This window comes from Lactuca sativa, chromosome 5 (genome assembly GCF_002870075.4).
Source record: "Lactuca sativa cultivar Salinas chromosome 5, Lsat_Salinas_v11, whole genome shotgun sequence".
Taxonomy (NCBI): Eukaryota; Viridiplantae; Streptophyta; class Magnoliopsida; order Asterales; family Asteraceae; genus Lactuca; species Lactuca sativa.
The window spans coordinates 314,998,735-315,013,459 of record NC_056627.2 but is presented as its reverse complement, the minus strand read 5'-3'; positions in this window follow the sequence as shown (position 1 = coordinate 315,013,459).

Here is a 14,725-nt window from a genome sequence, read left to right as displayed (position 1 = left end):
AAGTACCTAATAAAGATCATCTTATAATTATCTAATTAGTACGTCTACTTAGTTATTTCTTATATCCCCATTTCTCGCGAAGATATTATGGCTGAATTCCTTCCCCACGACGACTCGTACTACCCTAACCACGGCAATACTGAATGGCTCGGAGAGGAGCCAGAGAATGATTACTGAATCCCTTTGGATGGTCACCAAGCTGAAGGCTTTGCTGATGGTCCTGACTCCGACCCTGAAGTGGAGAACCTACCCTGATGGCCCTTGTTCCGAATCCTAACCCTCGTCCGGTTTTTCAAGGCCCAACGCCTCCTTGGGTAGAGTGCTTGGAAACCTGGAGCGAAGAACACAACCAACCTAGGTTGTTAAATGGAGACATTCGAATTCTTCAGAACCCGGAGACTACACTATTCAAGGGAACCGTAGCATTGCCCAAAATTTTCCTTACGTTAATGAGATGTAGACCTATTTTCCTCGAACCCTATATTACAAACCATTTACATATGGTAACTCCAAGAAATTCTTAATATATACCAAGTGATTTTAGGAGGGGATCAGGCACGAAACAAATCACAAGTTGCATTTGAGTCACTACCACTAAAATTCATTCATAGGGGCTTTGTTATGAATTGCATACAAAATACTTTTAAGTCAGAACATAATACAGACAAGTCTGGCTTGATAACATCTGACTTGTCACTACTATTAAAAACTTATCGTTGTTCGTCTCTACCAACTTATGACAGGACTATGCCGCCAAAGAAAAAGTCTAGACCCTCCGGAAGCACAGCACCGCCCCCTCCGCAGTTTGATCCCATAATGTTTCAAGCTGCCGTAACAGCAGCCGTGGCGGCAGCAATGTCGCAAATGGGTACAAATGGTTCCGGCGGCTTCGGATCCGGGAATACTAACTCGAATCAGGGGGACATCACAGGGCGTACTAAGGAGTGTGCTTACAAAGACTTCACGAATGGCAAACCCGATCCTTTCGACGGAAGCAGGGGCGTCATCACACTGATGCAATGGTTCGTGTGACATCCCCAAAATCTCGGCCAGAAAAGACCGATTTCATTTATGCTTTTTAAAACATTTTCAGAGTAAATCCGTTTGATTTTAAAAGAGATGCGGAATTTGTTCCCAAAAACAAAACATGATAAAATAAATATTTATCAAAACATTTCATATAGAAATATGATTTCATTTCATAAATCAAAAGTCGGGATGTCATGTTCCGATACAGATCACAAAGCATAAACGATAACATTACAAGTCGTTCAACAAATATATACATATACAGACTTGTAAACAAAAACAACTTGATTATTCGCCCATCTTAAGCTCTTGCGCCACTTCCTGTAATACAAATCAACTGAGTGGGTCAGGCTTGGGAGCCTGGTGAACATATAGGGTTTTCAAACCCACAATAATTATATTTAATTACAACATTCAACAATAAACCCGATTACCCATTCCCGTTATCCTCACCTTACGTTCCTAAAAATAACGTCTATTATAAGGAACTTATTTCAGGATTTTCATCGGGACGGATATTACTGCAAAGGGGATTCCTTAACAATAAGTGTCCTAAAGGCAACCATGTGGGGGATAGAGTACACCGGTGAACACGTCGTTCACAACACCTACAGGTAATGAGCCTGCTAGTGTTCCACAGGACAGTCTAGAATAGTCCGTGGTCGTCATCCATACTCTGCTGAATGACTAGAATAACACCAATAACACCGAGGCCTCTCATCTATTTATTTCACACCAATTATCTACCCATGTTGTACCCAACATATTAGTAGATAAAAATATACATTTTTATACATTGTTTAATAACCTGTATAGCATGCTTTAACCAATACATATTCCACATAACAGATGAGGCATACACACATAACACGTATTTCCTAGAGAATATATCAGATCTATGAGATAGAAGAGAGTGAATATACATTCACACATATAACGACAAAATATTTACACGTAGCACGTATTTTATATTAAATACTTCATAATACTGCGTTGGAAAGAAAATAACTACACACTCACTTGATCAGAAGATGATCCGACAGCACTACGGCTTATAGAAGTAGTATACTTCGATAGATCTGGAAGATCTTCACCAAAATCGAACTCCTCGCGGGCAGAGCTTCGGCTCGGGAATAACGCTCTTCGGGATCCTCGGGGCTTCGGATCTTGCTTCGGGGCTCGGGAATGATACCGGGGCTTCGGGATATGATTGGCACGCAAATCGAGGCAAAACTTAGAGAGAGAGAAGAGTTTGAACAAGAGAAAATGGCTGAATTCGAGTTCTATTTATAGGCTGAGGGTCTGGGATTACGCGGGGCGTAATCTCAAATTACGCAGGGCGTACTCGGTTACGCGGGGCGTACTTTGATGTCACTGCGTGCGTCGACTGGTGGCACTCGAGTATTGGTCAGACAAGTTGCATCCGACTGAGTACGCGGGGCGTAATTGACTCGTCGAACTTCTAAATTGCGTAACTTTCGCATACGAGCTCCGTTTTCGACGTTCTTTATATCCACGCGAAGGTCAGACCATACTCTACAACTTTCATTTAGACTCCGTCGGCTAATTTTGATTTTGTTTTTATTATTTATTTTTAGAAGGCCGGGACAGAAAAACTTCGTTATAAATTCATAACTTCTTTGTCTGACGTCCGTTCTCGCCTAACTTTTCATCGTTTCGCTACTAACAACGAGATCTTCGATTCTCATTTAGATTGTTTCGGCTAAAAACCGCTCGATCTCAAATCGAGTATTTGGGCTGCATACCGCTAAGTCGAAACTTAGAAAAATCATAACTTCCTCATACGAAGTCAGATTTGGGCGTTCCTTTTATGCACGCTCTCGGTTTAACGAAATCTACGACTTTCGTTTAGATCGCTAAGGCTAAATATCGCTCTATCTTAAATTCATATTTTTACGTCACTCGAAGTCGTGCCGGCTCTGTCGCGAAACTTCGACAGGTCATAACTTCTTAGTTATAACTCGGATTTTGGCATTCCTTATATCTTCGGAATCCTTGTTTCAACCACTACAACTTTATGCAAAGATATCAGGCTTATCTCACACTTTAATTTTGACGCTTATTTTATTCTTAATTCATTAATTTATAATAATTAAGAAAATAAACACATAAATCACATAATTCACATAATTCACAAATAATACATTTTTATTATTTCAAATTGGGGTTATAAAGGTTAACCTAGACTATTACATTGCTAAAAATGGCAAGCCTAGAAACACGGGCGTTACAATTCTCTCCACCTTAGAATGATTCCGTCCCCGGAATCACACACCAGCAAACAAATGCGGATAGCGACTCATCATGTCACTCTCCGTTTCCCAGGTGAGATTTGGCCCATTCGTGTGTTTCCATCGGACAAGCACTAACTCAACCATCTTATGTCGCAACTTCTTAGTCTTTCGGTCAACGATTGCCTCCGGTTCCTCAATCAACCTTTTGTTCTCATCGATCCTCAACTCTGAAAGTGGAATTATGTCGGGAACTTCTCCCGTGAACTTCCTTAAGTAACACACATGAAAAGTGTTATGAATTCCATTCAGTTCTTCTGGTAGTTCGAGCTTGTAAGCTTGGTTCCCAATCCTCTGAAGAACTTTAAACGGTCCAATAAACCTTGGACTTAACTTTCCCCTTTTACCAAATCTTATAAGTCCCTTCCATGGCGAGACTTTAAGCAAAACCGAATCTCCAACTTCAAAAGTCATCGGTCTTCACTTTTTGTCACCGTAACTCTTTTGACGATCCTGAGCTGCTAACATTCTTTCCCTAATTATTTTCAACTTTTCAGCCGTTTGATGGACTATCTCCGGTCCCATAAACTGCTTTTCCCCAGCCTCAAGCCAATAAGACGGCGTGCGACACTTCTGTCTATACAATGCTTGATAAGGTGCCATCTTTATGCTCGAGTGAAAACTATTATTATAGGAAAATTCTACCAAAGGCAAATGTTCATCCCAATTACCTAGGAATTCCAAGGTACACGCTCTCAGCATATCTTCAAGTGTTTGTATCGTTCTTTCACTCTGACCATCAGTCTGCGGATGGTAAGCTATACTTAAACACAACTTGGTACCTAATTCCTCTTGTAGACTTTTCCAAAATCGTGAGGTGAAACGACTATCACGATCCGACACAATTGTTAACGGAACACCGTGAAGCCTCACAATTTCCTTCACGTAAGAATTCACAAGCTTTTCCATAGTCCATTTCTCCTTTGCTGCTATAGAATGCGCACTCTTAGTGAATCGATCGACGACCACCCAAATCATGTCGTGACCACTTTTTGTTCTGGGCAGTTTAGTGACAAAATCCATAGCAATGTCTTCCCACTTACCCATAGGCACAGGTAATGGTTCTAAACTCCCGTATGGTTTCTGATGTTGTGCCTTGACTCTTGCACAAGTCACACACTCGGCCACATACTTCGCGATGCCGAGCTTCATCGTCGGCCACCAATAATAGGGTTTCAGGTCCCTATACATTTTTGTGCTACCGGGATGAATCAAGTACATGGTTTTGTGAGCTTCTTCCATCAGAAGATCTCTGACTCCTCCTGTCTTAGATATCCAAATCTGATCTTGGAACACCTTCAGTCCGTGACTGTTTACACCGAACACCAACGTTTTGCCCAAACGTTCCTCCTTTCGGTCATTTTTCTCAGAAGCTTCGCTTTGAGCTTTCTTTATACTTTACAAAATAGTCGAGACAACTTCAATTCTCAACGCTCTTGGCCTTTTCTTTTCAAGATTGACCTTCCGACTGAGAGCATCAGCAACAATATTGGCCTTACCGGGGTGGTAAAGTATCTCACAGTCGTAGTCCTTAAGTAATTCCAGCCAGCGTCGTTGCCTCATATTCAATTCTTTCTGACTAAAGAGATATTGGAGACTCTTATGATCAGTGAAAAGTTTTCACTTCGTGCCATAGAGGTAATGCCTCCATATTTTCAGTGCGAAAACTACCGCTGCCAACTCCAAATCATGAGTCGGGTAGTTCTTTTCGTGCTCTTTTAGCTGTCGAGACGCATATGCGATCACCTTATCTCTTTGGGTCAAAACGCAACCCAATCCAACCCCAGACGCATCGCTATAAACAGCGAAGTCTTCAACTCCATCGGGTAGAGAAAGTATCGGTGCCTCGCATAGTTTCTTCTTTAGTCTCTCGAATGCTTCTTTATGCTTATCACTCCAAGCATAAGTAGCTCCTTTGTGGGTCAAAGCTGTTAATGGACTAGCGATCGAAGAAAAGCCTTGGATAAACCTTCGGTAATATCCGGCTAATCCTAAAAAGCTTCGGATCTCCGTGGGACTTTTCGGTTGTTCCCACTTCATCACAGCTTCGATCTTCGCTGGATCAACCATTATCCCTTCTTGGTTGACCACGTGACCCAAGAATTGGACTTCACGAATCCAAAAATCACATTTGGAGAACTTTGCATACAGCTTCTCATTCTTCAAAACTTCCAACACTTCTCGCAAGTGTCTGCCATGCTCCTCCTGGCTTTTCGAATAAATCAGAATGTCATCTATGAACACTATCACATATTTATCAAGGAACGGGTTACAAACCCTATACATTAAATCCATGAATGCTGCCGGAGCATTGGTCAGTCCAAACGACATAACCAAGAACTCGTAGTGTCCATATCGCGTTCTGAATGCAGTTTTCTCTACATCCTGCTCCCTTACTTTCAGCTGATGATATCCTGACCTCAAGTCGATCTTTGAAAAATAACTGGAACCTTGTAGTTGATCGAATAGGTCATCAATCCTTGGCAATGGATATCTATTCTTTATTGTTGCCTTATTCAGCTCTCGGTAATCAATGCACATCCTCATGCTTCCATCTTTCTTCTTTACGAATAACACCGGAGCTCCCCAGGGTGATGAACTAGGTCTAATGAAACCTTTGTCCAATAACTCCTGAAGTTGCATCATTAGCTCCTTCATCTCCGTCGGTGCTAATCGATAATGTGCTTTTGCAATTGGCGTTGTTCCGGGCAACAAGTCGATACGAAATTCTACTTGTCGATCGGGCGGTAATCCAGGAAGATCTTCGGGAAATACTTCCGGATAATCACACACAACAGGAATATTTTGCATCACCTTCTTTTCCTTCTTAGCGTCGATCACGAATGCTAAGTATGATGTACACCCCTTGGTCAAACATTTTCTGGCTTTCATTAGAGAAATGATCCCAGAATTTACTCTGCGTTTATCTCCGTACACCATAAATGATTCCTTCCCAGGTGGGTTCACTTTCACTATTTTCTTCTTGCATAAAATTTCGGCATCATTGGCGCTAAGCCAATCCATTCCCAAAACGATGTCGAAACTGTTAAGTTCGATAGGCAATAATTCCTCGTGGAACTTATTTCCATTCAGATCAATTAAGATGTTTTTCATACGATGGCTAACAGGTACAAACTTGCCACTAGCAACTTCGACTAATAAAGCTTTATCTAGTCTATCAACAGACAAAGCTAGTTTTCTACCAAATTCATGCGATATAAAGGAGTAGTTGGCTCCAGAATCAAATAAAATTTGGGCAGGCAATTTGTTAACGAGAAAGGTACCTGAAGCGACATCAGCTTCATCTTTAGCAGCTTCCAGTGTCATCTAGAATGCTCTCGCCTTTGGCTTTGGCGGAATGTTGGGTCTTGCTGCTTCCTTCTTTTTCGGACAATCCCTTGAGATGTGCCCCTCCTCACCACAACCATAACAAACATTCTTGGTGAAGGTGCAGTCATTGGCATAATGCCCTAGCTTTCCACATTTGAAGCATGTGGTTTCCCCGCCACACTTCCTGTAATGCTTCTTCTTGCACTTGTCACACCATTTCGCCTCTACCTTTCCTCCACTTCCTCTCGAACTAGACTTTGAGAATTTACTTTTCTTGCTGGACCCTGAAAATCCATCGATTTTCCTTTTCTCGCCAACCTCTGACCTATCCAGACCTTTTTCCCTGATCTGGGTCTCAACATTTCTAGCAGCCCAGATGGTGACTTTCAATGTGGTTGCTTTCTTAACCATTGGACCATAGTCCGCTGGTAGTCCAAGGGCAAACTTGTTGACCTTAGAGAGTTCTGTAGGCACCAAATATGGGATAAACTTCATCTTTTCTGTGAAACTTGCAGCGTATTCAGTAACGCTCAATTTTCCTTTCTTCAAATTCTGAAACTCATTACTGATTTCCAGAAGGTCCTGCTCGGAGCAGTATTGCAGTTTTAGTTGTTCCACAAAGTCTTCCCAAGACATTTTGCATGCTTCTCCCTTGGGCATAGAGTCAGCTAACAGCTTCCACCAACTCAACACGCCAGATTTTAGCAGAGGGATTGCAAGAGCGGTCTTCTGCCTGTTGCTGCATTCGCAACTTTCAAACATAGTCTCCATTTCGGAGACCCAGTCCATAACTTTCACCGGCGTCGGGCTTCCGGATAGACATGGTGGTTTGGATGCCATGAAATCCTTATACTTGCACCCACGACCATCATTTCCTCCATACTGGTTATTGCGTCTAACCACTGGTTGTTCGTCTTGACCAATGATTCCACTAAAGTTTTCTCCTTCAGACTGCCCTCCATTCTCCTCGGGCTCTTCCGCTTGAATTGATGGCTCTTCACGATTCTGCCTAAGCAGGCGTCTTGTTTCTTCCATCTGACGATCCAACATCATTTGAATCATCATTTGTACACCAGCCATTGTTATCGGCTCAGGTGCATCAGCTACAACAGGTACTTGTTGAATTACAGGCGGTTGATTCCTATTTTCATCAGCATTTCCAACTCCGCTTCTTGTTCTCACCATTTTTGATCTACACACCGAATAATTTCACCTTATTACTCCAAACGATTACATGCTAGTTCTAATATCGTATACATACGCTTAGAATCCTAAACACATAAACCTTCAGATCCGGTTGGCAACAAACCGTAGATCCGAACAAACAATATCATATATGGCAACATATAACATTTAGCACATAAAAGCATTTTAGGCAACTTTCCTAAAATAAACTAGTGCTCGTGTCTAAAATTTATCAGACACACATCTCACAATCTCCACTTAGCATACTAAGTTTAAGTCTAGAAATCCAACAAATTCCTAGTTCGCTTAAACTAATGCTCTGATACCAACTGTGACATCCCCAAAATCTCGGCCAGAAAAGACCGATTTCATTTATGCTTTTTAAAACATTTTCAGAGTAAATCCGTTTGATTTTAAAAGAGATGCGGAATTTGTTCCCAAAAACAAAACATGATAAAATAAATATTTATCAAAACATTTCATATAGAAATATGATTTCATTTCATAAATCAAAAGTCGGGATGTCATGTTCCGATACAGATCACAAAGCATAAACGATAACATTACAAGTCGTTCAACAAATATATACATATACAGACTTGTAAACAAAAACAACTTGATGATTCGCCCATCTTAAGCTCTTGCGCCACTTCCTGTAATACAAATCAACTGAGTGAGTCAGGCTTGGGAGCCTGGTGAGCATATAGGGTTTTCAAACCCACAATAATTATATTTAATTACAACATTCAACAATAAACCCGATTACCCATTCCCGTTATCCTCACCTTACGTTCCTAAAAATAACGTCTATTATAAGGAACTTATTTCAGGATTTTCATCGGGACGGACATTACTGCAGAGGGGATTCCTCAACAATAAGTGTCCTAAAGGCAACCATGTGGGGGATAGAGTACACCGGTGAACACGTCGTTCACAACACCTACAGGTAATGAGCCTGCTAGTGTTCCACAGGACAGTCTAGAATAGTCCGTGGTCGTCATCCATACTCTGCTGAATGACTAGAATAACACCAATAACACCGAGGCCTCTCATCTATTTATTTCACACCAATTATCTACCCATGTTGTACCCAACATATTAGTAGATAAAAATATACATTTTTATACATTGTTTAATAACCTGTATAGCATGCTTTAACCAATACATATTCCACATAACAGATGAGGCATACACACACAACACGTATTTCCTACAGAATATATCAGATCTATGAGATAGAAGAGAGTGAATATACATTCACACATATAACCACAAAATATTTACACGTAGCACGTATTTTATATTAAATACTTCATAATATTGCGTTGGAAAGAAAATAACTACACACTCACTTGATCAGAAGATGATCCGACAGCACTACGGCTTATAGAAGTAGTATACTTCGATAGATCTGGAAGATCTTCACCAAAATCGAACTCCTCGTGGGCAGAGCTTCGGCTCGGGAATAACGCTCTTCGGGATCCTCGGGGCTTCGGATCTTGCTTCGGGGCTCGGGAATGATACCGGGGCTTCGGGATATGATTGGCACGCAAATCGAGGCAAAACTTAGAGAGAGAGAAGAGTTTGAACAAGAGAAAATGGCTGAATTCGAGTTCTATTTATAGGCTGAGGGTCTGGGATTACGCGGGGCGTAATCTCAAATTACGCAGGGCGTACTCAGTATGCGGGGCGTACTCGGTTACGCGGGGCGTACTTTGATGTCACTGCGTGCGTCGACTGGTGGCACTCGAGTATTGGTCAGACAAGTTGCATCCGACTGAGTACGCGGGGCGTACTCAATTACGCGGGGCGTAATTGACTCGTCGAACTTCTAAATTGCGTAACTTTCGCATACGAGCTCCGTTTTCGACGTTCTTTATATCCACGCGAAGGTCAGACCATACTCTACAACTTTCATTTAGACTCCGTCGGCTAATTTTGACTTTTATTTTTATTATTTATTGTTAGAAGGCCGGGACAGAAAAACTTCGTTATAAATTCATAACTTCTTTTTCTGACGTCCGTTCTCGCCTAACTTTTCATCGTTTCGCTACTAACAACGAGATCTTCGATTCTCATTTAGATTGTTTCGGCTAAAAACCGCTCGATCTCAAATCGAGTATTTGGGCTGCATACCGCTAAGTCGAAACTTAGAAAAATCATAACTTCCTCATACGAAGTCAGATTTGGGCGTTCCTTTTATGCATGCTCTCGGTTTAACGAAATCTACGACTTTTGTTTAGATCGCTAAGGCTAAATATCGCTCTATCTTAAATTCATATTTTTACGTCACTCGACGTCTTGCCGGTTCTGTCGCGAAACTTCGACAGGTCATAACTTCTTAGTTATAACTCGGATTTTGGCATTCCTTATATCTCCGGAATCCTTGTTTCAACCACTACAACTTTATGCAAAGATATCGGGCTTATCTCACACTTTAATTTTGACGCTTATTTTATTCTTAATTCATTAAATTATAATAATTAAGAAAATAAACACATAAATCACATAATTCGCATAATTCACAAATAATACATTTTTATTATTTCAAATTGGGGTTACAAGGGTTAACCTAGACTATTACATTGCTAAAAATGGCAAGCCTAGAAACACGGGCGTTACAGTTCGAAAGGACCGAAGCAGTCTTCGAAATTTGTGCTTGTCCCGAAGCAAGCAAGGTCAAGTATGCGGCATTCACCTTCACAAGAAAAGCTCTTACTTGGTGGAACGACAGAGTTAAGTCGCTTACTCCTGCAGTGGCTAACTCTATAAGCTGGGAGGATCTAAAAGCTTTAATGCTGAAAGAATATTGCTCAAGAGGCGAAGTGTAAAAACTGGAAGAGGAACTCTAGAACCTCAAAATGTCGGGGACGGATCTCGAAGCTTATACCGCCCGATTCAATGACCTAGCACTCCTCTGTCCTGCAATGGTCACCCCAGAGGAGAAAAAGGTAGAACGATACCTTTGGGGGCTATCATCCCAGATTCATGATAGTGTATTGGCCTCCAGACCAACTACCTTCGACAGCGCCAAGGAGTTGGCACAACAACTCATCGACCATCGTGCCAGCCATGACACTACGACAACCACGCCAATTTTTGTTGTTCATGCTGCCACAACCCTCACCACGCCAACTCCCATGAAACAATACGCTGGAACCCTTCCGAAATGTAACAAGTGTAGCTTCCATCACACTGGGGCTTGTAGAGAATTGCATTGCATGAACTGCAATAGGAAAGGGCACACTACCCATTTCTGTAGGGCACCGGTATGACCCATCAACCAGTTCCCCGGCTCTGGAGTAAGCCCAGCCTGTTACAAATGTGGAGAAACATGCCACTTTAAGAGGAACTACCCAAGAGCAAGAGATGCCAGTGGTGGTGGAAGGGTGCTTGCGATCACCGAAGGAGAGACCACCCCGGAACTGCCTGCAAACATCAGTATGTGTTTCTAACATCGACGACTAAATTCCAAATTTCTTTATTTGATTAAGTCTAGCTTCGATTAAAGCATGCATAGTAGTAATGCCAAGGATTAAACTGAGAGCATAAACAATAAGAAATTCCAAGGCCGTCATGAGACCATTCTACGAACTTACTTCTACTCCGTAATAAGACTGCATCATAGGGATGTAGGTCAAACCTTCGAGAACATACTTCTACTCTATAGGTGAACGGTTGAAATACATCTAGGTTCAATGATAGCCCTGACTAGGAACTCTAATTCATTAAGAAGGATTACTAAGAATGTTATTTGTTATGATTTCCTCACTTATACATTCCCTAGTTATATATAACGAATACCCGGTAGATAATAGAATGTGAGAATTCTGACTTAGTTTCTTTTCCTCGTTGGGATGTGAAACTGAAGTAGAATCACACATTTTACTATCCGCCCAGTATTGGTTATATCATAATGTGTATAAGCTAAGTTTTCATGTATAATAACTCATCTCCTAGTCAGAATCAAAATAATGTAAAGCCGACCTTAGTCATTCACAAACTCCTTGCCTGATTTCAAATTTCGGGACGAAATTCCCTCTAACGGGGGGATGATGTGACAACCGTCAATTTTCGGTCAAGTCAAAGTCAACTAAAGTCAACAAGTCAAACCGGTCAACTCAATTTGCCATGAGTATTAGAGTTTACGTTATGTAATTTCTAAAAAACTCTCTATTCTATTGAGAAATCGTAAATTGAAAAGTGCGTACATCTAGATCTCCTTAACCTAAAACTGTGGTACGTGGCGAGCCAAACCGATAAAACAATGTTGCATACTCATCGGGAGTATGCAAGATCCTTAAACAAGGCTTAACGGGGCTTACGGACCCTGCATTGCAAAGCCGAACACTCAAAAAGGTCACCAATGAAACCTCTCTCAATCGTTTTCACTTTATCTCTCTCTATGAGAAATCTCTCCCAAATCTCTCTAAGTATGTCAAATCTCTCCCAAATCTCTCTAAGTATGTGAAATCTCTCCCAAATCTCTCTCTGAATGAGAAATCTCTCCAAGAATGTCAAATCTCTCCCAAATCTCTCTAAGTATGTGAAATCTCTCCCAAATCTCTCTCTGAATGAGAAATCTCTCCAAGAATGTCCAATCTCTCCCAAATCTCTCTAAGTATGTGAAATCTCTCCCAAATCTCTCTTTATATGAGAAATCTCTCCAAGTATGTCAAATCTCTCCCAAATCTCTCTAAGTATGTGAAATCTCTCCCAAATCTCTCTTTGTATGAGAAATCTCTCCAAGAATGTCAAATCTCTCCCAAATCTCTCTGAGTATGTGGAATCTCTCTCAAATCTCTCTCGAAATCTCTCCAAACTTTCTATAATCACTCGGGGCATCCCGACCCTCGAATTTGGCGAAAACAGCCCAAAAACGGAAGTCTACGCGAAAAACGGACCATAGGAACCGAAACCCCTCTTAGGAACCGAACCCTCCTGATGAAGAAGGCTGCTGAACCGAACCGAAGGTACTGTTCACTAACCGAACCCGAAGGTACTGTTCACTACAGTTCGTTCGGTTCTGACATTCTCGCCTCTTATCTCCGAACCGAACATCACCTTCGCTTCTGACCCTTCGGACCGAGCCTTCGGACCGGACCCTCGCCCTTCGCTTCTCGCGTCTGACTCGCGCCTTTCGCTTCCGACTCAACCCTCAGCATGGACCGAACCTCGACCTAGGACCGAGAGGCCTCGCTGGGAAGCCTTTCTCTCCCGGTTTTCGATTAAATTCGTGTTTAAGGCCCGTTTTTAATTATTTTAACGCGGGGTTTTCACCCAAAATCATATTTTAACATAATAAACCCTAAATATTCACAATTTAATCATATTTTCATAAAAATCTTTATTTAAATAATAAAAGCAAGTGGGTAAAGTACAAAGAGGTGGAGTGTTGAATTTGCTTTACTTTATGACACAAGCAACCACTCCCACACCCACTCTATGACCAGCCACACCTCCCTACCTTACCTAGGTCACATCAATGTCCTTTCCACTCAATCATCACTCCTTCCCATGTTTTTGAGAGCTGAATATTCATCCTCTCTCCTCATTTCTCTCATTTCCTCTCTTTTCACCAAAAAGAGCAAACTCTTTTCTCTCTCATTTTCCCTCTCTAGAACTCGAGATGTGAGGGCTGATCCTTGGATTTTCCTCCACATTTGGTAAGCATAATCCATTCTCTTTATGATTTTCTCAATTATTTCCACTCAAATCATGGATATCTTACACAAACTCCATTATAATTGTGTTAGATCTTCGAATCTTCAAGTGATTCTTCAAGTGTTCTTGGGTTGAACACTTCTCTTCTTCAACACTTACCTACTGAAATCACTTAAGGTGAGTTCATACCCCTACATTTTCATGTTTTCTCAAGTTTTTAGGGGGGGAATACAAGTTAAAACACCAAGAACATAACTAAATTTTTCTAACAGCCTTCATCAGAAAAGTTCAACCCCATTCACGGACTGTTTTGGACAACTTAAACATTTTAGTTTTTAAAACTGTCTTAGTTGCATGTAGTTCCACTTCTTAGCTTTAAAATGACTACTTGCACATCTCCATACGATTTTTCTACAATATATGGTGATTTTTACAAAACTGCCTATCATTTCAAACATCAATCCGGACCAGTCTGTGATTATGGACTTTTTCACATAAGTAAGAAGTCATTAAAAATTATAATAAAAATTATGAACAAACTAGACTCATTTTCCAAACTCTCATAAGTTACAGAACTTGATTTGGACATTTTATGATTTTTCTACAATTTTTCCAATCACAGTTACAGAAAATGTTATTAACAGAAAAACACTATAAATTTCATTTCACCTTGTAACATGTTGAGCAAGGTATACATCATTATGTGATTATGTGTAGCTGCAATATATGACAATTTTGTATTCTTATATAGACATACATCAGAAAACAAATGGATTTACATCTCCACAAGTATGGTAAATATATAAATGATATTACAAGGCTATATCCATTAAAATATAAACATTGGTAAATTATGACAAGTAAGGCTTATGCTCACTACCCACACAAATAATTGATAAACTATAATATGTATAGTTTAGGGTTATTTATATAACAAACACATTATTAAAAGTTTTACACATACGAAAGAGTTATTACCACTATGGATAATTATGATAAACTATAATAAGTATAGTTAAGCCATTATACCCCCACAAACGAACACGCTAGTTATAATCGGTATAGTTATGGTAAATATATATTACAAACAAAGTGATAAACTATAATAGGTATAGTTTATGTTTCATCTACCCTATGAACTTAATTACAAGAAGGTTAGATTCACCATCACCACCACTTTTGATAAGTTATAATATGCATAGTTC